At 33.0% G+C, this 26,540-nt stretch overlaps 1 pseudogene; it reads right to left on the bottom strand.

Annotated features, from left to right (window-relative positions):
- Positions 1–905: 905 nt before the first annotated feature.
- On the bottom strand, positions 906–25,391 carry LOC120254010 (annotated as a pseudogene).
- Between the last annotated feature and the right edge of the window lie 1,149 nt (positions 25,392–26,540).

The raw sequence follows: 26,540 nt of genomic DNA, 5'->3' as shown, positions 1-26,540 counted from the left end.
ACAGAAGCCGAGTATGTGGCTGAAACATCTGTAGCATGCCAAGCAATATGGTTAAGAAGGTTGGTATCTGATATGGGTCAAGCACAGTAGAAAGGAACTTCAATTTTTTGAGATAATAAACCCACAATTGCCATAGGAAAGAACCCAGCCATGCATGGGCATGTGAAGCATATAGATATTCAGTTTCACTTCATAAGAGAACTCATTTCAAATGGTTTGATTCTTTTGAAGTATTGCAGTACCATGAGCAACCAGCTAATTTATTTAATTACAAAAGTTTGTTAATTCAGAAGGTTATATATTTCAGATTAGTTCTTAGTGTAAGGAGCTTCTAATTAAGGGGGTGTGTTGATATTAATTAAAAGCTTCCTTATGTGGCAAGTGATGTGTTATTTTGCTGATTTGGAGTCAGTTTATGTGTCAGTTATTATATGTAAGTTATAGTGGGTGGTTTCATGCAGTTACTCAAAGAATGAGTGTATGAAACATTGTCTGCATGAAGCTTTGTCTTCATGTAATGTCAGTATATTTATATGTGTCATGTATTGTGTTTGTTAAGTATCAATTAAATTATTAATGAATCCACTCTTTAAAGACTAGTGTTTAATCTCTCATTTGATAGAATCTCCAAAAATTATAATATATTATAACTAATGATAAATATAATATATTTATTTGCATAATTAACCTCCTAGTATAAATTTATGGCATCATATTAATAATCAAGAGAATCAATTATCATAAACAACATAACTACTAGGTCTTATTCAATTAAACGATTGCAAGCTACACTCTTTATTTAATTATTTATTCAGGAGAGAAATTAAAGACCAAGTGCATCAACAACTTATTCTACCCATACAAGCAAGGAATCAGATGCACATTGCTAGCATTCCCATCTCGTCATCAAATGGAAATACTATTAGGAACTCCCTTGGCAGTGAGACCAGGATCACTAGTAGGATAAAGCAAGGAATAAGGCATTTTCACAAGTCCATTCCTATTCTTAAGATTAGGGTCCTCATTCCTTGCCACTATCTCCTTCCCAATCTCTTCAAGTCTTTTCCCAAACCATCTAAACGCCTCCAAAGCCTCTTCATCACTAGTCCACTCCTCTGTGTCTCTCTGTCCCAAATAAACCTCATCAGAAGCATGCTTAGATAATATCTCAAGCACTGAAATCCCCTCCAGTGTTTGCAGCTCACTGGTGATAGTTTTCAAGAAAACCTTATCTGGGTCGGTTTTAAGCATTTCGTATTCCGGTGAACCAGGTTCAGGCATAAACTGGCGGCTGATGGTCGGCCGGTTTGGCAAGTAACCGGCGTACGGGTATTGACCGAAGTTAATGGAGGCATGCAATGCTGATCCGATCCAAATGATGGTGGTGCATGTGTGAATTAGTTCACTGACGAGCCTCATGGAAGGCCACCATGTTTCATGCTTCTTGTCACCATGGCCAACTTCACGTACCTCTTTCCACCATGCTTCGACTTGTACGTCTGCTTGTAATGTTGCATCATCTGGGTAGTAAATCTTGCAGTATTCAGTGACCCATGTGTGGATTGCTGACCATATTGCCAGGCCATCTACAGCATATGGGTAGTCCTTTATGAGCAGTTGGACGTTATTAGGGTTGCTTGGATCCTCCATTGCAACTCCCCTGAACGTATTTAATTTAAGGAGTAGGATATCATAAGAAACAGAGTATATTTAAAACTGTGGAGATTTAAAATTCATGGCCAACTTACGGATCCGAAATGAATGCGCGCTCCATCGACATGGAAATTTATAAATGAAAGCTAACTTGTCGTAGGATATATAAGTGCCAAAGTTGCATTGAATTATGTCAGCAATATGATAAAAATAAACAATTAAAGAAATAAATAAATATCTGTTTTTCTTATCCCATATGTTAATTTGTCACATAGATTTCTATGATTACTCTGTTAGCTACAGACAAATAATTAATGTTTCCATATATACTACAATTGTTGATGATTTGCCAGTCATAAAGATTAAGATGCAAATAACACTTAAAAACTATATCTAAATTTTTAAAACATAATAAAAGTATTTAAATATTCATCTCAGATGTCTTGGAAAATTTAAAATAAATAAATAAATAAATGTGTGCACCTTTTGATGAGATCCGCAGGAAGAGATTGCTCCATGAAATTCCAGCTTTTATAAACTACAGCAGACATCTCCATTGTATATTTTCCAGCAAAAGAAGTGGACTCAAGAACACCACCAACATTAATGAGAGATTGGCGCGCCAAAGCGTTGATGTTCATTGTATCACAATAATGAGAATATAATAGCTTATAAATCGGATGAACCACACTAAGTTGTCGATTTGTCGCAATGACAAATGGCTCCATAACTGCATGAGTGTTCAACCTAAAAAAAATTTAAAAGTAAAATTATAAAGTACTTAAAGGATTGATAAAAATTATTTAATCCAAACAATAAATGCAAAATATAGATACCAGTGGCTAATGATCTGATGAACACCAGAGTCATTCACTAAAACATAAGCTTTAGCCAGTTGCCAAATAGCTCCTTCTATGCCATTTTGAGCAGGAGTGTAGACTTTTCTGGGAGATTCTGGCAAGCTTAGCTCAATTGCTAATGGTTTCAGAGTGCCATCATCTTGCAAGAAGAGAAGAGTTCTTGTTGCATATATTTTAGTGCCCACAATTGAATTAATTTTGTTGACATAGGGCATTAACATGTCATGGTGATCCAAGATGAAGAGTCTCTTGTTGCTCAATGCCTATATGTGTATATATATATAGCACACGAGTTAACTCAGCTGGTTACATAAATATTTTTTACACACAAAATAATTAAATAATTTTAATTCAAGGGTGACAACTGAAAGAAAACTTAAAAAAGTGACAAGAACTTTGAAGGGAAAAACTTATCTCTTCATTGATTTTTGGTTTCATATATTACAATAGATATGAACAAGAAAACAAATCAATCTCCCAAAATATGGTAACCATCCTACAGAAAAGGAAACTAAATAAATCTATATCAAGGAAAAATATATTTACAGAAACTATAGCTATATACTATAGATATATACTCAACACCCCCCCTCAAGTTGGAGCATGCAAGTCATGAATGCCCAACTTGCATAAGAAAGTAATCAAATTGAGACTTGCCTAAGGCCTTAGTAAAAAAATGTACGCAAGTTGCGTGAGCGTGGACACATAGGTTGGGTCGGATGTGACCACGTTGAATCTCATCGAACAAAATGACAATCTACTTCGATATGTTTAGTGCGCTCGTGAAAAGGCTGGATTAGCGACAATGTGTAAAGGCTGCTTGACTATCACAATGAAGGCGCATGGTTTGAGAATGATAAACTCCAAGACTAAGAAGCAGTGCTTTTAACCATTTCAATTCACATGTGGTTGTTGCCATTGAACGATACTCGACCGGCGGAGGAGCGAGAGCGTATGTTGCTTCTTAGTTTTCCATGAAATAGGAGAGTGACCAAGAAGAACAAACCAACCGGTGAGTGAGCGTCGGGTTAGCAGGCAGCGAGCCCGAGTCAGAATCACACCATCATGAGAGCCATAAATCAGAGTCGGCAAGAAGTAAAATACCTTGGCCCGGATGTCCCTTCAGATAGCGAACAACATGAAGTGCTGCCTCCCAATGCTCAAGTCTAGGTTGTTGTAGGAATTGAGCCAACACATGAAACGAGAATAAGAAAGCTCGGGGACGTGTAGCTCGACAAAATAAATGAGACGCCCAACCAAGCGCCTATAACACTCAGGATTATCAAGGAACGAACTAGTGGATAAAGCCAAATTATGATTTTGATCAAGAGGAATACTAACAGGCTTTGCGCCTAAAAGACCGGCCTCTAAGATTATATCCAACGCGTATTTACGTTGACACAAATATATGCCATCAGAATTCCGAGCCACCTCAAGGCCAAGAAAATACTTGAGAACACCAAGATCCTTCATATGGATGTAAACACTGAGATAAGATTTAAAATCCTGAATAACTTCAAGGTCATTACCAGATATAATTAAATCATCAACATATACCAGAACATGCAATTGAGCGGATCCTTGATGCAATGTGAAAAGAGAATAATCAGCGTAAGACTGAACAAAACCGTACTCACGCAAGGCTCCCCCCAGCTTCTCAAACCAACAACGAGGAGCTTGCTTAAGACCATACAGTGATTTGCGGAGACGACACACAAGACCAGGTTGTGAGGGAGAAAAAGCGAGGGAGGAGGGCGCATATAAATGGTCTCTGCCAAGTCACCATGAAGAAAAGCGTTGTGAACATCCATATGATGAATATGCCGATTCTGGACAGACGTACATGGCAAGAAAAAAACACGCATCTGTGGTCATTTTAGCCACGGGAGGCGAAAGTTTCATTATGTCGATTCCTTCAATTTGTTTGTTGCCAAAGATAACCAAGCTAGCTTTGTGGCGCTCAATGGTGCCATCGGAATTATATTTGATCCGAAAGACCCACTTACATCCAAGTGGTTTCATTCCAAGAGGAAGTGGTTCAAGACTCCAAGTTCCATTGTCCTCAAGAGCTTGCATTTCTTTTTGCATAGCATCACGCCCTGACATGCATGTTTAAGCGCTTGAGGTAAGTCTTTGGGCTCAACACCGTAGTAATAGCTGCCAAGAACGATCGATGTTGCATGGAAAACTTATCACGAGTTCATATAATGTGCTATAGGATAAGGCGTGCACGAGGATGATCTTGGATTGAGTGAACTAGTAGAGGAGGGGCTCAATTTTTTTGGACGATGATGACTAACAAAAATCACGAAGTAAGACGGATCGTTGCTTGGCACGATGTCCTCTTCAAAAAGCTCATCATCACTTTTTAGAATCACGAGTGAATTATGCCCCCATGTCGCAGGAATTATCTTCAATAGTAGCTTGTTCATTGCTCCCTTGTGTACCATTTGTTCCTGTGTCGAAATCACCATCTCCAACAGGTGCACCATGCTCATCAAGAGTGGAAACAACAAACTCATTGCTATTATCACATGTTGTAGTATTTTCCAATGCACTATTAGATGCAGTTGTTGCATGTGAGTAAGGAAATTCATTTTCAGAGAAAACAACATCTCGGCATATAAAATACTCATTTGTCTCCAAATCATACACATACCACCCTTTCTTCCCATAAGGATATCCTACAAACACACATCGACGACTTCGACTTGCAAACTTATCCCCCTTGCTTCTTTGGTTATGCACATAACATAAACACACAAATGTACGAAAATGATTATAGGAAGGTGGTGCACCATAAATAAGCTCAAAAGGAGTTTTGCCATCCAATACAAGAGATGGAGTGCGATTGATAAGATAACCGGCGGCTAAAATGCACTCACCCCAAAATTGAATTGGCAGATTTGCTTGAAACATTAAAGCCCGCCCAACATTCAATATATGTTGATGTTTGCGTTCAACACGCCCATTTTGTTGGGGGGTTCCTGTACAAGATGTCTCATAAACAATCCCATTGTCAAGAAAATAAGGTTTCATAGGTATGAATTCAGTCCCATTATCACTGCGAACAATTTTAACTTTCTTGTTAAACTGTCGTTCCACCAAAGTAAAGAATTGTCTTATAGTTTGAGCCATCTCTGTTTTATCACATAGAAGGAAAATCCAAACACCACGTGAGTAATCATCCACAATAGTTACGAAATACTTTGCACCACAAGCAGATGGAGTACGATATGGTCCCCGTAGATCACAATGAATGAGTTCAAACAAATCATGAGCTTTATTATCACTAACTGGAAACCGCTCTCTGGATTGTTTCGCACGAATGCATATATCACAAATCTTATTCGTCACAACACTAGACTTAATGAAAGTAACATTAGAAAGCAATTCTACAATCTTTGTAGAAGGATGTCCCAATCTCCTGTGCCATAATTCATAGGAGCTCGCACTATTCGTCTTCATTGCTTGTGCAAATGTCAATCCACGAAAGTAGTAGAGCCCCCCTCGTAGTTCACCCACACCAATCAGCATCCTCGAAGTGCGGTCCTGAATAACACAAATAGCATTAGAGAACTGAACTATGCAATTATTTTCAGAAATCAGTTGTGAGATGAATATAAGATTGCAAGTCAAATTCGGAACATATAAAACATTGGACAAGGTGATATGTTTGTCCAGGATCACCACGCTTTCCTTTGTAGCTGTAGTATGTTCACCATTCGGCATTCCCACTGGGCTTGCCGAAATATCATGCAAATTCGTCATTAGAGACATATCGCCTGTCATATGGTGAGAAGCTCCTGTATCAAGTATCCACCATGGAGTATTTATTTTACCAGTCATTTTAGGATTCTTTGAGTCAAAAAAATGTTGGAGCCACTTCCACTGCTCATCGCTCACTCCAGAAAAGCTAGTTTGCTCACTAACAGCTCCTTGGGAAGAACTCGTGACGGGTGGTGTTGCTGCCACATTAGCCCGTACACCACCTCCACGGCCATGACCAGCAACAAAACCTGCTCCACCATGTCTATGTGTACCACGTCCGGAACCTCTTGGGACGGTCACCCCCACCACTCGGGTAACTCGTTAATTGAAAGCAATTTTTCTCTGCATGCCCCTGTTCAGCTTCACGATGAGTGCAATATTTGTTAGGGTCTTTTTGGTTCCGATCGTGCTTCACCATGATCACGACCTGCTCGAACAGCAAAGCCCATGATTTCGCCTTTGTCATCTTTGCTGCTTGAGGCCATTCTCATATGTTCTTCTCTCATCAATGTTGAGTACACTTTATTCATATTGGGAAGAGGATCCGCAACAAGAAGGTTAGATCGTACCGTTCCATATAAGATGTTGTTGAGACCCATGAGGAATTGGTGTACCTTCTCATCTTCTTTTCATTTGTCAAATTCTTTGGCCAGATCACACGTGCACTTCCCACATCTACAAGTTGGATAAGGATCACATTCATCCAAGTTTTCCCAGATCTTTTTCATTCTCCCATAGTAATCAGAAATAAATTTTGCACCTTGTCTGCACTCACTCAACTCAGCCTTGAGTTGCTGGATACGTGGTCCATTTGTGACACCAAAACGTTCTCTGATATCTAGCCACATATCAAAAATGTTCTCCTTGTATGAAATAGTGGATCTCAATGTTGGTTCAATTGTATTGAAGATCCATGATACAAGCATTGAATTGACCGCGTACCAATCTTCTAAATCATCGAATCCGGATCGGGGACACGTGATTGCTCCGTCCCAAGAATCCCGACTTCTTCTTTGATCGGAGAGAGACTCGAATGGCTTTTGACCATTCATCATAATTGTCGCCTTTCAATTGCACATGAGTAATTAGGGATTTTCGGATTATCATTAGGGAGACAATTCATACGGGGATCTTTTTCTTCTTTCGGACGAGCCAACGTCCTTCTCATCTTTGCCACCGACCATGGTCCACTATGCTTAGGGTTTTTAGAATCGACTTTTTGTGAGATGTATGGCTCTGGTACCATGACAAGAACTTTGAAGGGAAAAACTTATCTCTTCATTGATTTTTGGTTTCATATATATTACAATAGATATGAACAAGAAAACAAATCAATCTCCCAAAATATGGTAACCATCCTACAGAAAAGGAAACTAAATAAATCTATATCAAGGAAAAATATATTTACAGAAACTATAGCTATGTACTATAGATATATACTCAACAAAAAGGTTGACAATTAAAAGCCTTTTTCTTTAACACCTGAAATTAAGCATGAAATATATATATATATATATATATATATATATATATATATATATATATATTTGATTTATTAAAGAACAATTTACCATTTTGTTATTAATTAGTTCATAAAAAATTAATGTGGTGATTGTTACATTATTTCATTTTGTACCTCATCAACGAAAGGCCATTCAAATTCTTTTTCAATGTGAGAAGTCATTATTTTTGTCGCTTTGATCTCCATATATGTCGGGATCAAGCTTGCTAGCCGGGGAAATTCCTGCAAATATTACCCAAATAAGTCATTAAATAAAGATATAAAAACTTGATATATAGATATATTAACAGTGGCGGAACCAAGGGGGGGCGAGCGGGGGCTTCAGCCCCCCCTTGGCGCCGGAAAGATCACTGTGAGGTTATCTTTCGTCGGATACTCGGAGGCTCTAAGCTTGCAGCTTCAGCTGAATCAGCCCCCTCTCCTTGGGGCTTAAGAGACTAGGCCTTGGTCCTTGGAGTCTTGGACCTTGGTTTGGTTGCGCAACTTGCCAGCTTGTGCTTGAGCCTTGTGATGTGCTTTGCAAGTTGCTGTGAGCGGCGAGTCTACGTCAGTCACTGGTCATTCGATCATCATCTTGTCAAAACTCAAGATATTGTGAAAATTTGGAGAATGGAGACTTTGAACTCTGAACTCTAAAGCCAAAGTCACATGTGACACAGTCACAGTCACACAACTGACACAAGTTTAATTTTGGATCCATAATTCAGATCCGATAAGGTGACAGATATTATTATTGGGTTATCGGACTTAATCACTTAAACTTTGATCCGAATCCAATACCCAAAATTATCATACCCTCACTGGCTCAAAATCAGACATTTGTTTACTGCTCAACAGTCTCAACATCTCAAGCCTCAAGATCTCTCTTTGCTTCAGTTTTTTGGCAGGCATTCTTGCTATTCTAGCTCCAACTTAGACTGTACTTCTGTGAATGAGTGAATCTGTGATTCAGGTTCAAGCAATTGCTCTTTGTGTGCAAGTGTGCAACTGAAAGTCTGACTCTTTGAGCATGATTATTGCCTTATTAGGATCTTATTCTCAATGAGCTAAGCTGCTGAAGTGTTGAGGTATGGTTTCACTAAAGTCCAATGTGTAGCTATGTAGGTTTGTTTAAATGTTTTATATTTTTTCCTTTTTTAAGTTCTTGTTTGAATTAGATTTGGATTTTGTTATTTTGATCATAAAATTCTTCACTTTGTTTTTCAGAAATTCCTATATCTAATCTAGAGACAAGAATTCAGATTTGGCATTTTGAGAAGAAAAATTCAAAGATTTGAGGAGTGGATTTGATCATTTGAGGGCCATATGTAAGACTTTGTTCTTTTTCTTTAGAATTTCATCAATGCAATAATATGCAATGAATGAACTATCTCTTCCTTACTAGTTACTTCTTATTTGTTTGTCTTGTTACTGTTAGTGTCAAATAGAAAGAAAATGAGATCAAAAAGAGCATATTCACCATCTATTTATAACTAAATGGACTTGTTGTCAATGGCTCAGTGCCAAATATGATAGTTATATCTGTTAATTGGTACTATTAATTTGCTTGCTTTAGATTATAACTAAATTGAAAAAGATATCATGCTGAAGAAACAAATTAACATTTTGCTCATTATATGATCTTCTAATTGCTTAATCTTATCATATAACAAGAATAAGTTAAGTAATCCAAATACAGCTGCTAGCCAAGCTTGTGCTCTATATCATTTGGTTTTTAATCAAGGTTAATTAAACTTGTTTGCTAATTAGTAAATTAGGGTGATATTTGTCTAATTATGATTGGATTATCCAAGCATATTTCCTTATTAGAGTTTAAAATGAATAATATACATATACTTAATGAGAAAAAAAATAAGGGACTGACTAAATTTGTTATAGAGAAAAGCAATTGCTTGAAGAAAGCAAACTAAAGAGGTCTCACTCTTTGAACAAGTCTAAACCTTCATCTCTGTACTCATGAAAGAAATTAAAACAACAACAATTCCCAATCATGGAGTGGGTTAATTAATAATTGCATTTTGTTTCCCTTTCTTGATAGATTTGATGGGCATGCTTGATGCTTCATATGCTAATTATATGTTATTCTCAAGCCCACATATATTTAAAGTTCACCAGTTTTTTAGAGTTTTAGTGAGCATCCTGACAAAAACAATAAATCACAGTCTCCAAGATTAATATGAATTTTAAAAAACTTAGCACTCAAGTAAGAATCTCCATATTCATACATAAAGAAATAGTTGTATATCTAATAAGGCACAACAATATTAGTTTTTCATATATATATATATGTGTGTGTGTGTGTGTGTGTGTGTGTGTGTGTGAATGACGATTCAATGTTCAATAATATATCCATGCATTGCATGCATGTAACTGTCACAGCCCTTACTGACAAAATATGTGGCTGAAAATGTATATCTCTAATAAGAGTCTTGAACAACAAATTAAAGACCAGGTTGTCATCTTCACTAGAATAACAACCTTAAACATATTGAAGCTTTTGGGTTTGCTGACGTGAGACAATGACTCAGGTCTAATTAAGTTTTATCTTGATTATATTAGAACATTGATGACATCATTGACATGATTAGAACATTGATTGTTTTTTTTCGAAAGCAAAAGCACACATATCTGATGTGTTACTATGTAGTCTCAATATTCATTTATTGGAAAAATGCCATTAATTTATATATTGAAAAAATGCTTTAAATAAATTATCAATATTGTTGGCTTTGAATGTCTAGTTATTATTTTATTATCATTTTTTTATACATGTTTATTTTGTCTTTGAATAGCATTACACTTTTATAGCCAATTGGACATGGATAAATTTGTAATTAAGCGGCCAAGAAGTGAAGAGTCCTCAAATTCTCCAAAAGCACCACTAGGCTCCGAATCAAGTGAGAAAAACACTCATATGAATTTCAACTCGAATGACATTGTTAGTGACCCGGGACTTCGAAAACCGATTGTAGACTTTGATGTTGGGGTTAGAGATCAAGTTCGAAGGGAATATTTAACTAGAGGTCCTTGTCAACCAATTGGCCACAATTTCCCACAAAAAGAGTATGGCAAACAAAAGAGAAGTTTTGAAGAAAATTGGTTTAAACAACATCCATGGTTGAAGTACAGTGTGACTAAAGATGTCGCATTTTGTTTTTGGTGTTATCTTTTCACACTAAGTAGAGGAAATCGAACAAGAGAAGATGCATTCACTAAAACTGGATTCAATAATTGGAAAAAGGCTTTAGAAAAATTCATAGAGCATGTTGGTGCCGTGAATAGTGTGCATAATGATGCAAGGGTGCAATTTCAGAGTTTCCAAAATCAAAGGCAGAGCGTGTCACACCAATTGGCTGCACATTCACACGAGATGGAGATTGAATACCGTACTCATTTAACGGCTGTTTTGGATGTGACACGTTTTCTCTTGAAGCAAGGCTTGGCTTTTCGTGGACATGATGAGTCCTCGAGCTCATTAAACAGAGGCAATTTCCTTGAGTTACTAGAGTGGTATAGCCGGCAGAATGATAAGGTTTTTAAGACAGTTAATCAAAATGCTCCTGGAAACAATCAAATGACTTCCCCAAAAGTTCAGAAGGAGCTAGCAAATGCTTGTGCGGCAGAGATTACATGTGCAATCGTTAATGATATGGGAGATAACTATTTTTCCCTTATGATTGATGAAGCCAGGGATGTGTCAGTGAAGGAGCAAATGGGAGTTGTTTTACGATATGTGAATAAGAATGGAAGTGTGGTAGAGCGGTTCCTTGCTATGGTTCATGTGCCAGATACCTCATCCATTTCATTGAAGAATGCCATTGATTGTTTGTTTGCCAAATATGGGTTATCTCTTTCAAGGCTAAGGGGACAAGGATATGATGGAGCTTCAAATATGAGAGGTGAATTTAATGGTTTAAAGGCACTTATCCTTAAAGAAAATCCATATGCAAGATATATCCATTGTTTTGCTCATCAGCTCCAATTAATGATTATTGCTGTTGCTAAAGACAATCGAATTGTGAGTGATTTCTTCCAATATGTCATCATGATTGTTAACACGGGTGGAGCATCATGCAAAAGGAGAGATCAACTTCGGCAACATCACCATAATAAGCTAGTTGAGCAATTGGAAAAGATGGAAATAGTAAGTGGCAAAGGAAAAAATCAAGAATCTAGCTTAGCAAGACCAGGGGATACTCGTTGGGGATCACATTACACCACCATTCTTCGGCTAATCTCAATGTGGACTTCAGTGTTAGAGGTACTCCAAAATGTATATGATGATGGTGCTTCTATTGATAATAGAGGTATAGCGGCAAGTTTGATTGAAAAAATGGAAAATTATCAATTTGTGTTTGTCATGTATTTGATGAGGCGCTTATTGGGGATCACAAATGAGTTATCACTTGCCTTACAACAAAAAGATCAAAATATTGTTCAAGCTATGCGTTTAATTGAAGTTGTGAAGGCTATACTTCAAGACTTTAGGGAGACGGGATGGGAGTCATTTTTGGAGGAAGTTAGATATTTTTGTGAAGAAAACTCAATCCTGGTACCTAATATGGAGGATAACATGCGAATCCGTGGTCGTTCTAGACGGGAAGGGCAAGTCATTACTCATTTTCACCATTATCGTGTTGAGATTTTTTGCGAGGTTAGTATTTTTAATATTTATTTTCCTTTTGTAAATTTCATTAATGTTGAGATTTTAACATTATTGTGATCTTAGGTTATTGATTTAATTGCGCAAGAAATGCAAAACCGTTTCCCAGAAGCTAGTACGGAGTTACTTCTTCTCGTGTCATGCCTTGATCCAAGGGATTCATTTTCCAAATTCAACATCCATAAGCTACTTCGTCTTGCAGAACTTTATCCCGAAGATTTCACAATAACTGAACACATGATGCTTGAAGATCAACTTACCACTTTCATTTATGATGTGCGGCATGATGAAGATTTTATGAATGTCTGGGACTTGGGTGGTTTCGCTAGGAAGATGGTTGAGACAGGTAAACGTGCAATTTTTCCACTCATTTATCGCCTAATTGAGTTGGCGCTTGTTTTACCAGTTGCAACAGCTAGTGTTGAGAGGGTGTTTTCAGCTATGAATGTTGTGAAAACTGACTTGCACAACAAAATGGGAGATGAGTGGATGAATGATAGCTTAGTTGTGTATATCGAGCGGGAGATTTTTGCAACTATTAACAATGAAGTGATTCTACAACGCTTTCAAAAAATGCAAACTCGATGGATGCAACTACCTCCTCTTAGTGCCATACCTCGCATTTCTAGCACTGAAGCTGGGGTTGGTTCTAGTTCAAGTGTCCATCGATAGCTACTTTATGATTTTATATCCAATATGTATTCAAAGTATGGTTGTTTTGATAAAAAATTATATTATCTCACTATTTATATTTCAGATAATTGATATGCCTTGAGAAGTTGAATGATGACTAGGTTCGTTCCTACTAACATCTTTCTGCAAAACTCCTCATCAGTCCTTCATGCCCATTCATGCTTTGTAAAATAGCAATAGACTCTAAGCCTTTTTCTTTTATTTTTATTTGCTAAAATTTTAAAATATTATTTAAAAAAAAATAGTAACATAATTAAATGCTTGAATAGCAACACATGCGAAACGACAATTGAACTTGTAACGGTGCAAAATACAATAAGGTAGCGTTTGGTTAGATATAGTTGAAAATACAGTAGATTTCTAATTATGGTGTAATTGTAAATTTTAGAGTTGAAAATGCAGGAGAGTCAAATTGGTGTTTGGTTGACTGTAATTGAAAATGCTAGATTTCAAAATTTTGTGTTTGTTTGGAAGGATTTGTAAATCTGGATTTTGAAAACATATGTTTGGTTGGATGTATTTGTAGGATATAAACACCCATGCTAAGGATATCTCATCTTGGGTCATTATTAAATTTAATTAATTATAAATACACAATTAATTGTTATTAATAGTAACTAAAATAATTATGCATATAATTACTTAATTTAATGTAAATTTATGTCTTCATTACAAATTATTGTTATTTTTAATAATTATAAAAAAATATATTACACTATTTATAATTTTTTATATTGATAAAAATATAATAGTAACCATTTATTATTAAGATAAAATAATATCATGATTTTATTTTTATTTTTATTTATATATATTTTTATTAGAAAGTCTCAAGTGACATCACATGTGAGACTTTCTATGGAAATCCAAAGTGCAGGAGATTGAACTACGGCCGATTTGAACGTAATTCCAAAACCAACCAAATCCATCTACGCTGCATTTTGAACTACTTTCAAATTCTCAAATCCAACCAAACAAACACTAGATTTTGAAGTTTTTTGTAATTACAATTACCTGTAGTTTTATATCCGGCCAAACAAACACACCCTAAATCTTTTTCATAAAAGAAAAAACAATGAATTGCATTTTTATATACTTGTAAGTAGAGGTGGGCATGGGCCGGTTAACCGGCCCGGCGGGCCTTACCCGCCCGGTTGTGGTTCACCGGACCACCGACCCAGACCTAGCCCGGTTGGGTGTAGAAACTGCCGGGCCGGGTTGGCCCGTCGAGCCCAGCGGGTTCGGGTCACAGGAAACCGGCCCGGCTTCCATGTCGACCGCCGAGCCGGGTCGGTGCTGGTTGAGGTCCGGCAGTCAACCCGACCGGTTTGGCCGGCTTGCCGAGCTGGGTTGGCCCACCCGATTAAAACAAAATAAAAAATTCAGAAAATTTAGAAAAAAAAATAAGAAAAAATTCAGAAAATTCAAAAAACGGGTTGGGTCCGGTGGGCAGGGCCGGGTTGCAACCCGGTTCTAAGCCGGGCCACAAGTTGGGGCAAGCCCAACCCGTTACGGTTTGTTGGCCCGGCCCGCCGAGCAGTGATCCGATGAGCTGGTTCCAAGCCGGGTATGGGCCGAGCTGGGTTGTCGGACAGCTCGCGCCCACCTCTACTTGTAAGTGAATGGATGTATTTTTCCAAAGTATTTTTAATATTTTAAATTGAGTAAAAATATATATGTTAATGAAATATTATATATATATCATTAAAATCGCGTATACATTTCATTTTCAATGATGTACATTATAAGGAGAAACTGTTCCAAAAAATATTATGAGAAAATCAATTGAGGTCAATTTAGTTGAAGTACAATAAATGTAGTTGGTATAATATTTAATGGTGAACTACATATAAACTTCGGCTGTTACATTAAATCTAAGTTTTCTCTAAATCAATAATGTAAATTAAATACCTCGAATAATTTGTTGCACAGGGAACTTAAGAACTGCATCCCCATCAACGCTAATGATGTCCTTGATCAACTCAAAAGGAATTTGTTCTTTAAGTATGTCTATCAAATCAATGTGAGGAATCTTCAATCCACCTTCATACAAGTCCAACACATCTTGGAAAGAGTTAAACTCATTTTCAGCAAAAACGAAGTTGAGTACTGGAAACACCGAATTCACCAAGGTATTTGTGGACCCCGCCCTTAATTAGAGCCTGCTTAAGTTGCTAAACATGCTTACCTTTCCCATAATCCATTATTTTGGCTTCTTGCTATGAAAAGCTTGCGAAGTGAAGAAAATATGGTGGGATTCCCGGATTTAGTCCCATCCTTGTCGGCTGGCAATTATTCCTCATCCCTTTGCCTTATCTCTACCCCTTCCTTGCTTCCTTCCATCTTTAACCTCATTATCCTCTCCATTAAAGCCTCAAAAGTGAAGAACCTTACCGGAGCACTATAGCGACGACGATTAAACCGGGGAGGAGCTCTTCCACTCATCAACAACCTAGAGGTATTTGTTGAAGGTTGTTCACATTGTCCGGAAGATAACTTCTCTTTCATGCATGATGGTTGTTAGCTTGTTGCTTGTGTTTGCATGTGGTTGTTGTTTGATTTTTTTCTTTGTGCTTATCCTTGCATAAAAACCCTCTCTTTATGCATGTTTTGAAGCTCTTAGTGAGTGATCTATGCTCTCATGTATCTATGGTTGCTTTTGATGATGATGTTTGCATGAAGAGCTTCACCATTTTTATTTATGTTTGGCTTATCCTTGCATGGAGATATAGATTTATTGTTGCATACATGAAACCACCTCCATGTGTATATATATATATATATATATTTGAAACCACTCATACATGTGCAAGAAACCATGTTCTCATTTGCATAAAAACTTATGTTTACACCCTTGAATGTTAGTTTGCATGATCCATGCCTTGGTGTATGAGTTTTTCATGCATACACCTGCCCTTATATACCTATATATAGATTATATTTATTTACTTTGTGTGCTTTACAATTGTGTTTAAGTGTCATGCATCTTGGTTGTGTTAATATGAGATATATATGTATTGGCATATCAACTACTATGTTGGTAGAGCATGAGTTGTGGTCTTTTGTTTATAGCAATTGATGTTTTGTTGCTTCCTTTGAATCCTTGAGTTCTAAGTTCTGTTTAGAAAGACCATGCTTTGTAGTAGAGTGTTGGTATTTTAGACTAGCTTATCTTTAACCTTTGTGCTTGAACTCTTCCAAGTATTCATGTATATTTGGTTGGCTTTCCCTTGGATTTTAGGACCACCTTGAGCATCATCTTGGATTTCTTTTGAATTAGGGGATCACCAAGTAAGTAATCCCTTGAACCCTTGTATTTTAAAATTTTGTTAATTTTAAATTTTTATAATTTTCTTTATGAGATATTTTAGTGGGAATTTACCTTTCATTGCCTCTTAATGGGGGAGTCTGGCAAGATTTGGGAATCTTTTGTGTATTTAGCAATTATTTTAATTATTTAATTGTTTTTATCATTTTTGTTTATTTATTTATTTATTTATTCACTTTATAATATTACGTAAATTTTTGGAAGATACGTGTGAAATTTCTGTATTCTTAACTTTGGAATCCGTCTGAATGTTTTGGTCTCCAAATGAACGATATGCAACCCTGTCAGTGGTGGGTTAAACCCTGACCTTGTCGACAAGTAATTTTGGGAAAATGAGACTGCAGTTTCGCACCGTGTCCGTTCGGTGAAATAATCAACGGCCACCTGGTATTCAGTCTCGGGTTACCGAGGGTAAATAAATGATTTCCGTTATTTTGGGCTCGGGTCTGTCACCGAGGATAAACAAATGACCTTTAGTATTTATAGTGAATTTGGAGACATACTCTGGATTTTGTTAACTACGTTTCATCCTTTGGGTTTGATAATACTTTTTGGTGCTATTGATTTTTGAAAAATTTTGATATTTAAACTTTTTGTTTTCAGTTTGTTTTGGATTAGTTACTGGCCTAGTGAGCTCATGGATTTATTTTAAATCCTTTTCAGATCAGGAGCAATAGACCCACGGATCTTAGAAGGCTTCCAGTAGAGGTCTTCTTTGGAATTATGTCTTATGGCTTATGGCTTATGGCTTTGTATCGGTTGTATTACTGTTTAAGAACCTCCTTGTAGGTCATGTTGTATTTCATTTGACTTGTATTTGAGTTTGGTTGTAACCCTAAGTCGTACTCTTATTTGGTATTTGTCAAGTTATTTTCTACTCGTAGTCTGTGTTTAGGTTTTGAGGCCTTGCAGGTTCACTGGGCCCCGCCCCGTGGGTTTGCGGCCGTTTGTCAGAGCACCAGGTTCGGGGCGTGACAGTATTGATTGCATTTCCAAGGAAATCTGACTTTTTAAGATGTCCAAATTTCTCATCTCGCGGAACGTAAATGTCCCAACTGTTGATTAGTAGTAGTTGCTTTCCGAGTTCGGATCTAATAATATCATGTATAAATTATTAAAAAAAGAAATTAAAGACTCATTGGTTTTTAAATGAAAAATTATATTAATTACTCCCTTGGATCCTATTTATTTTTTATTTATAAGTTTTTTTTATTTTTTTACATGTTCATTTAGAAAGCTATGAAATATTAAATCGTTTTTCTAACTTTACCCTTTATTTTTTTATATACTATTACAATTTTTCAATATTTTTTTTGGAAACTAAAACACTATATTGAGAGAATCAAAATACAATTAAATTATAATAAGAATTTAACCAAATATAGTTGGTTTTAAACGAAGGTAATTTTAAAAAACTTTATATAATTTTTTATAAATTTAAAACAATAATTAATTTTAACTGATTTTTATAATGGGATTGAATTGGTTAAAATAAACCAATAAAAATAACCGGAGGAGTATAAAATTTACCTGTTACAGTAGGTCCTCGGCCAGTTTTTCCTCGACGACGATAAGGGAACTCTTCTGATCCTCCAAGAATAGGCCGGACCAATTTAGAACCAAGATCAGGACTTTCGAGATCATTGTAGTAAGCATAGTTGTAAATACGATCCCATTCTTGGAATTTTCCTGTGACATTATCCCCTTTTAAGAGCAAGAGTTCCTCATCCCTGTATGGGATCAAAGGTCCTGGCATCTTTTCTGGCAAGTACGTCTACAAAGAGTACAATAATATAATTAATCAATCATCAAATATTCTAAATGGTATAAGAGATAATATATGAAAAAATAACTTACATCATTTGTAAAAAAGATACGATCATACTTATATTTGTTTGTAGGGTAGACCCATGAATCACACACAAAATGAATACGGCCTTTGCCGAGAAAATCATTGATGATGAGAGACTTGAGAAAGAACTCTGATGTATAATGATTTTTTATAATGAAAGCGCCAGGAATACCATAACTTTCATCTCATTTAAAGACAATGCTGAACTTGGTATCTCCAGCAGTGATCGATGGTAAAATAGTGATAATTGGTTGAAGATAAGCTGCTTCTCTAATTAATCCCCGGTTTCCATTGTCTATAAAATAATTTGAAAAAAAAATAATAAAAGCTGCTTCTCCAATTAATCCCCGGTTTCCATTGTCTATAAAATAATTTGAAAAAATAAATAAAAATAGATGGGTTTTGAGAACAGGAGTATATATATGTATCATCAATTTTATAATTTTTTTAATTTTGCAAGAATGTGTGTGTGTGTGTGTGAGAGAGAGAGAGAGAGAGAGAGAGAGAGAGAGAGAGAGAGAGAGAGGTGATGGTAATTGGGAGGAATAACAAGTTATTATTAGATACTATAGATAATTTGTAGATATATATAAGTAAATATTACTCGTAAGATGTGCATATATATAATTTAAAAGTATTATTGACTTAAATTTAAAGATTATTTATTCTAATTTTTTCCAATAAAAATATATTTATTTGGCTATGGTAATTAAATATGAAAGTATAAATTAGGGTAATTTTGGAAAGGTAACTAATTTTTTATAAAATTTTGTGAAATAACTAAGCTTCTTGGTATATGAGATTTGGTTAACCATGACAGATAAAAAAGAACGGAGAGAGTAGTTGATTGTGATTATTGAAAATTGTACCAATATATTAAATTAAAGGGTAAAATTGGAAGAAAAAATTAATATTGCACAAAATTTCTAATGTGACAAATAAAAAGAAAAAATATGACAAGTGTCACTAAAAATAAGGTTGTACATAGAAGAGCTCTAAAATATGACAACTAAAAAGAAAAAAAACAGAAGGAATATATAAATTTATTTATTTGTTTTAACTACCAAAACCATGATTAGCGGCACTAAAAATAAGTCTGTCGTGTGATGTGCAGAGTAGTAAGGGTTCGAATTCTCATTTAAAAAATTAGTTCATAAGTGATGTCATAACTCACACTCACGTGTCATATGCAGAGACAGATGCTTGTCGCCATTTAATATATATATATATATATATATATATATATATATATATATATATATATGGCACATGATGCATATAAGGGCCCGTTTGGTATGATGTAAAGTTGTTACTTTCCCTGCAAAGTAAGAGGGGTGAATCTATTTCAAGCATTTGGTTCTTAAAAATAATATGGTCTCCTTGTAATCACTTTCCACTTGACTAGGGAAAGTGATTCACAGGGGGGGTGGTGTGAAAGTGTTTAACCGTTGGTTGGGAAAGTTTGGTAATTGTCAAATTACCAAACTACCCTTTATTACATAAAACTCTTTCTCGTTTGTTTTGTCTTTGAAAAAACCCTAACGCGATCATATTTCCAATTCGGCGGAGAGTTGTCGCTTCTTCTGAATCGGAGAAATCCTGGTAATATTTTTTTCTCAAGTTTGTTAGATTATTTTGTGTTAAATTTTTGTTAAATTTTTCTTGGTGTAAAATTCATATTTTAAATGGATCAAAGATAAATAAATTTCATATTTGTTTGGATAAAATTTTTATTGGAGAATTTTTGTTTTGATTAAATCAAATCTATGTTGAAATAATAATCCAACATGATAAGATAAGAACTTGAGACATATATATTTTACTTGTCCACGATTGTTTTTAATTCCCACGAAAAATTGTTCTGTATTTGTAGTGAATCAAAGTTTTTAAAATATATGAGATATATAAATAAATATTAAGTAGAAAGCATTCAAATCAAAAATATTAATTCCTTAGTTTAACAATATTATTTCTTGTCTCTTTTTATCATGTTTTGCATAACATATTTTTTTATTTTTTTATGGGATTTTATTGTAGATATAATGTTGCAAACTTTTTTCTTATGTTCATAAATTCCATATTTTGCTAATTTTTGTTAACTTGGTAAAATTTATGTAAATGAAAAAGATGCCTTTTGATATTTAAAAAGTTGATGAAATTCAATGTAATTCATCAACATTTTAGGGTTTTGCTTTGCAATTTCATACATTCTTTTTGAAAAATTGGTTTATTGAACTTCATATATCTTCTTTTTTTCCCTAAAGATTTATGTTGTTATAATAGAAAATCTTGAGTAATAGATATGATGTAGATAATAAAACTACTTTGAAAACAAAAGTAATGTGAACTAGTGTCACTACAACAAATTTGTCAATTATTGACATATGTACTAATGTCATAAAATAATATATTTTTGTCACTAAAATTTTTTTGTGACGCTTTGTTGCCGTCACCACATTTTGTCGCCTTTGCTCCGTCGCTAAAGGGTTAATGTGACGATTACATGTTCGTCACATAATGATACCTTTTATGTGACAAAATTATCATATTTTACCTATTTTATAATCATTAATGACATGCATTTTTATCACTAAATGTTGTGCCAAACTGTCATAAAATGTTATGAATTGTCACTAAATATAAGGTAAAGTTTTATCATTTGTGACATTCCATTGATTTTCAAATAATAAATAATAAAAATATTTTTCACCATTTCAAATAGAATAGCGTCATAAAAAGTGGTTAACGTCACTAAATATTGTTAAAAAAAATATAATATTTAGTGACAAAAATCTATTTACATGATGATGAAAATGCGTCACTAATGAAAAATATGTCATAAATTATTTTTTTTGTAATGTCACAATTAATTAAATATTATATAGTTTGTAATATTTTTATAATGTCACAATCAATCATGTTTTTATGATGTATTTGTAATTTGTGATATATTTTAGTGAATATTTTTAATAAATTATATAAATTATCAAAAATTTAATTTTTGATAATATATCATAAATAAAATTAAATCAATATTATTATTGCAAAAAGAAAAATAACACAATTATCATAATTTATAGCTAACCTTATGGATTAACAAATTTCAATTTCGTAAAATTTCAATAATATTAAAAACTTATAATCTTAAGTAAATCATATCAAAATAGATAACTATTCTTCATGCAACTCTTGTGGCGTTCGTGTTTATGGTGTTTTGTTGATGTAGAGCTTGCCTCATTAAAACCTGAAATAAATATTTTTAAAATAATAAATATTAATGTATAAGAAGAGTAAATTAACAAAAGTAAAGTTCAAAATATAATTATATATACATATACATATATACTAATATGCATCCAAAAAATTAATAATAAGCACAATAGATAGTCATAACAAAAATTAATTGATTAATGACAAACTTTAACAATTTAATGTGCTAATAAATTAACTATAGAAATTATAACAATAATTTCATTATAAAATAATGATAATTAAAAATAAATTAATCAAAAAACACAAGAATCAATATTGTTAGCAACCCTTTGGAAAGAAAACTTTAATCTAATGATTGTAGCCGATGTCAATCTCTTTCTTATTCAAATATTTCCTTCTCCAACGGAACCATCATCGCTACAAAACCCATAAAATTAGAAGCGAATCAAGCAATTATAAAAAATTTATGAACTAAGTGCATTGGAACACTAATGCAAATACTTAAAAGATTCATGAGATCTTTGATGAAGTAGGAACTTACACAAGCATTATAAAAAAAAAATCAAAAACTAAAAAAAAGTGGAGTGTGCCTTAAGATGGAGGCAACAATAAAATAAAAAATAGACGGTAGCATAGACATTGAGAAAGAGAAATATAATGTACCTTAGTAATGATGAGAGAGAAAGAAAGATTGAGAAAGAATAGAAATTGAGATAGAGATTTATATAGAATTTTGTTTTTAAATTTTTATAAACTTTAAACTAAATTTAGATAAATTAAAATTATTCAAAAATTTTTATAGAATATACTGAATGAAAATTTGTTCAAAGTCTATATTAAATCTAACATATTTTTATATTTTTTTAATTAAATTCGCAATAATTTTTAAAAAAATTATTAACAAATTTAAACTAAATTTAGATAAATTAAAATTATTTAAAAATTTTTATAGGATATATCTTTTTATTGAATGAAAATCTTTTCAAATTCTATATAAAAACTAACATATTTTTATATGTTTTTAATTAAATTCACAATAATTTTTTAAAAAAATTATTAACAAATTTAAACCAATGAAACTTGAATTTTAAATTATCGTTTAAATATATTTCGCAATAATTTTTTTAAAAAAGCTTATAACAAATTTAAACCAATGAAATTTGAATTTTAAATTAATAATGTAGTTATAAAAACTTCTTTAATATCTATATAAAATTACTTCAATAATATAAAGGTCTTTTATAATTTAGTCCTTATTAATAAAATAAATTATAATATATATGAAGGTGTTAATATAAAATATATCTAATAAAATATTTAAAAATAAAAAATATTCAAAAAGAGATAAAGAGAGTTATTTGAATAAAAAATAAATAATTTAAAATAAATCAATATGAAATTAAACTAGATGTTACAACCCTATCTTCACAATTTTTTTTTTTTTGAAAATAAGCAATGTATAAATTGATAAATATAGTTTAAAAAAATTATATTTTTAGGAAAAATATTTGCAAAAATTTTTTTTTTATCCCCTTGCCCCTAGGTATTAAATTGGTTTATATAATATGAAAAAATTTATATTCTTTTGCAAAAAATATATTGTTTTGCTTTCTCAAGTTTTTTTACTTGCAAAAGCTATTTATATTGTATAAAAATATATGATTTTAAAAAATATTTGGAAAAGTCTATTATTTGCTTTCATATTCGACAAATTGGTAAGCATGCTATTGAAAATTATATTTTAAAAAAATATTTATAGAAAAAATTGTTGTTTGGTTTATTAATGTTTTCCGTGACCCACCTAAAAAATTATTGTTATGTCCTTACTCATATCTATGTCAATTTATATAAATAATTTTGTTATATTTTTCTCCTAAATTAATTGTAAAGCATAAAAGAATGTTTATGTCATTTAGCATTTTATCTTTCAATGGTATTTAGCATTCGACTACGAAAAAAATTTTTAGTGAGAGATAATTAGTGTCATTAAATTTAGTAACAAATAGTGACATTATCCAATATCATCAAGGAATGCGATATTTATTTGTAACAATATTATAATATCATTATTACTTATATTTTGGTGACAAACCTATGTGTCACAAAAATAAATTAAGGTATATAAAAAAAATTCAAATTGTCGTTGATAATATATGTTAATATTAGTAACATTATTTAAATTTAGTTTAAAAACAACAAATTTTAAAATTTGTCGCGAAAAAATATTATATTAATGACGTATTATATTTGTCACTTAATATTTAAACCGTCACTAAAAGTACAAGTGCATTTGGAGCTAATCCTTTTGTGACAATATCATGTGACAATTTAAAGTATTGTCACATACAATTATCAAACAAGCAAAATGAGTGACTAAATAATGATTTCGTCACATTATGTATTTTTTTTTGTGACAAAAAATCAATATGTCAAAATTAAAATTGTCACTAATCATCAATTTTGTTGTAGTGTGTGAATAATAAAACACTAGTGTCGGATAATAAAACTGGGTGGACTTTGTTTTTGATTGATTTTTGGAGGGTTTTTTTATGTAGAAACCCTTGTAAAATCTTGATATTATATTCAGTCCTTAATTTTTTTCACAACCAAATCATTGATGAAAATATAGTTTACTTAAGCCATAAAAGAAAGTGAGATTTTTTTGAATGCCGAAAAACCCAAAAAACTTTTAAAATGATTACGTACTACAGTAATGTCTATTTTAATGTGTGTGTTTTATCGGTCTGTAAATCAAGATTAAATATTTGAATTTATGTGAAGAGTGTTTTAGATGGTGTCATCTAAATGTTTTGTTTAATTTTGTTTCTTTGGTTTGTGATTTGGACATATTTTATGTTTTGGATAATTAAAACAATATGTCTAGACTTTGTCGTACTTTTGAGTTTGGATTATGAATTTATGTTAATACTTTGAGCTATTTATTAATGTGTGATTGTTCATATGGAATGTGTCATGAATATTTGTTGGATAATATCAATCAAGGCAATAGATGTAAGAATTGAAACAAATAAAATTGTATGATGGACAATTAGGAACACATGGTGGTTTAAATCTATATTTTTTTTATTGTACTAAAAAAACATAAAAACCCCATTTGATTTTTTTTTAATTTATGAAGAATAGATTAATTATTATTTGGACTAAGTTAATAATATTATTAGAGTTGAATAAAAACCCAAATTTAGTAACTATAACAACTAAGGGAAAAAAAAGAGAATAAACCTAATTTTACATTGAAAACAAGTTCATACCAAACGTGGGAATTAAGTTTGCATGCAAAGTAATTACAATTTTGATTGGGACAACCAAACGTTGTAATGTTATTTTGCAGGTAAAGTAATTGCATGCAAAGTCTTTCCCTGCAAAGACTTTACATGCAATTACTTTCCCTGCAAAATGCCAAACGGGCCCTAAGTGGGAGGGGCCAAAATTAGCATTTTGTATTTTTATCATTTATATATTTTATTTTATTATCCATTTTATTAGATATATATTTAAAAAAAAAATGAGTGAGAGAGAGAGAGCAGGTGGAGCATATATTATTATATAAAAAAAAAAGGGACCATGTGAGTGCGAGAGAAGATTAGGAGGAGCTCACTAGGATCACCAACGGTGGCGCTAACAAGTTGAAGAGAGACTCCTTGGCCTAACAAGTAACAACAACTCAGAGGCAGCATCTATGGCAGTGGAAGTGAAGTCATTGAAATCCAACACATTCTTTTGCATAAGCACCACCGTGCCTTTCACTTCCACTCCTTTGTTCTTCCCTGGAATTAGGGAATTCACTATGTTCATCATCTTCTCTTTTCTCTTATATTAATTATACTCTCTCTCTCTCTCTCTCTCTCTCTCACACACACACACACGCACGCACACACACACAGACAAAAAGATGGCTAATGGGATGCTTCTGGTGCACAGACTTGAGGAGGTATTTATAATGTTGTGGCAGTAGGTTTTGGTTATGTTTTTTTTTATATTATTATATGCTACTGTCAATAAAGATCATCCAAGTATGCATGTGACATCTGACGAAACTCATTTTTCTTATGGATGGACAGATCATAGATGGTCGAGGGGCAATAATTGTCTGTCTTTGGTGGACATGTGAACAATAGGTTTGAAAAGGTGTGCTCCGTGGAGGTAATTTAGAATGGCAATAATTCAGAAAGATATATTTAAATTTGTATTTATTTAGTGTTGATTATATTGGATTTTTACTAGTTAATTAATTTTGAAGTTTAATTCTATGAATATGATTTAAATTAAAAAATTGTTACACTGGTTAGTGTGACTCACTGACTCACGTTACTTGAGCAAAACTCTCGAAACTTGTTTAATTTTTATGTTTTAACAATATAGATATTCTTCTGCTATTATTGAGGAGAAAAATGAAATGCCAAATCTCTTACTACCGAGGTATCATTTAAGTATAGATATTCTTCGACTATTGTTGACGACAAAAATGAAATGTCAAACCTCTCTCACTGACTCAGGTTACTTGAGCAAAACTCTCGAAACTTGTTTAATTTTTATGTTTTAACAATATATATATTCTTCTGCTATTATTGAGGAGAAAAATGAAATGCCAAATCTCTTACTACTCAGGTATCATTTAAGTATAGATATTCTTCGACTATTGTTGACGACAAAAATGAAATGTCAAACCTCTCACTATTTACGTATTTAAGTATTATTTAAGTAAATACTTTTATAAAAATAAATTCAGTTTTATAATTTATTTCCAACTTATTTTTACCACCATATAACTATGATTTATAAAGTATCATGAAAGGACTTATTATTATTGAATTTGAATTTGTTTGAACTTATTAATTTAAATCTAAATTATATATTTTGCATTTGATTCATTAATTCAAAGCATATGAGAGACATCATCGTAATATTATTTTTTATGTTATCATTATAATTATTTTAATATTCAAAACAAGCCCTTTGTTTGT

The sequence above is a fragment of the Dioscorea cayenensis genome, unplaced genomic scaffold, assembly GCF_009730915.1.
Source record: "Dioscorea cayenensis subsp. rotundata cultivar TDr96_F1 unplaced genomic scaffold, TDr96_F1_v2_PseudoChromosome.rev07_lg8_w22 25.fasta BLBR01000288.1, whole genome shotgun sequence".
NCBI classification, from domain to species: domain Eukaryota; kingdom Viridiplantae; phylum Streptophyta; class Magnoliopsida; order Dioscoreales; family Dioscoreaceae; genus Dioscorea; species Dioscorea cayenensis.
This window is presented reverse-complemented; position numbering and strand designations above follow the sequence as displayed.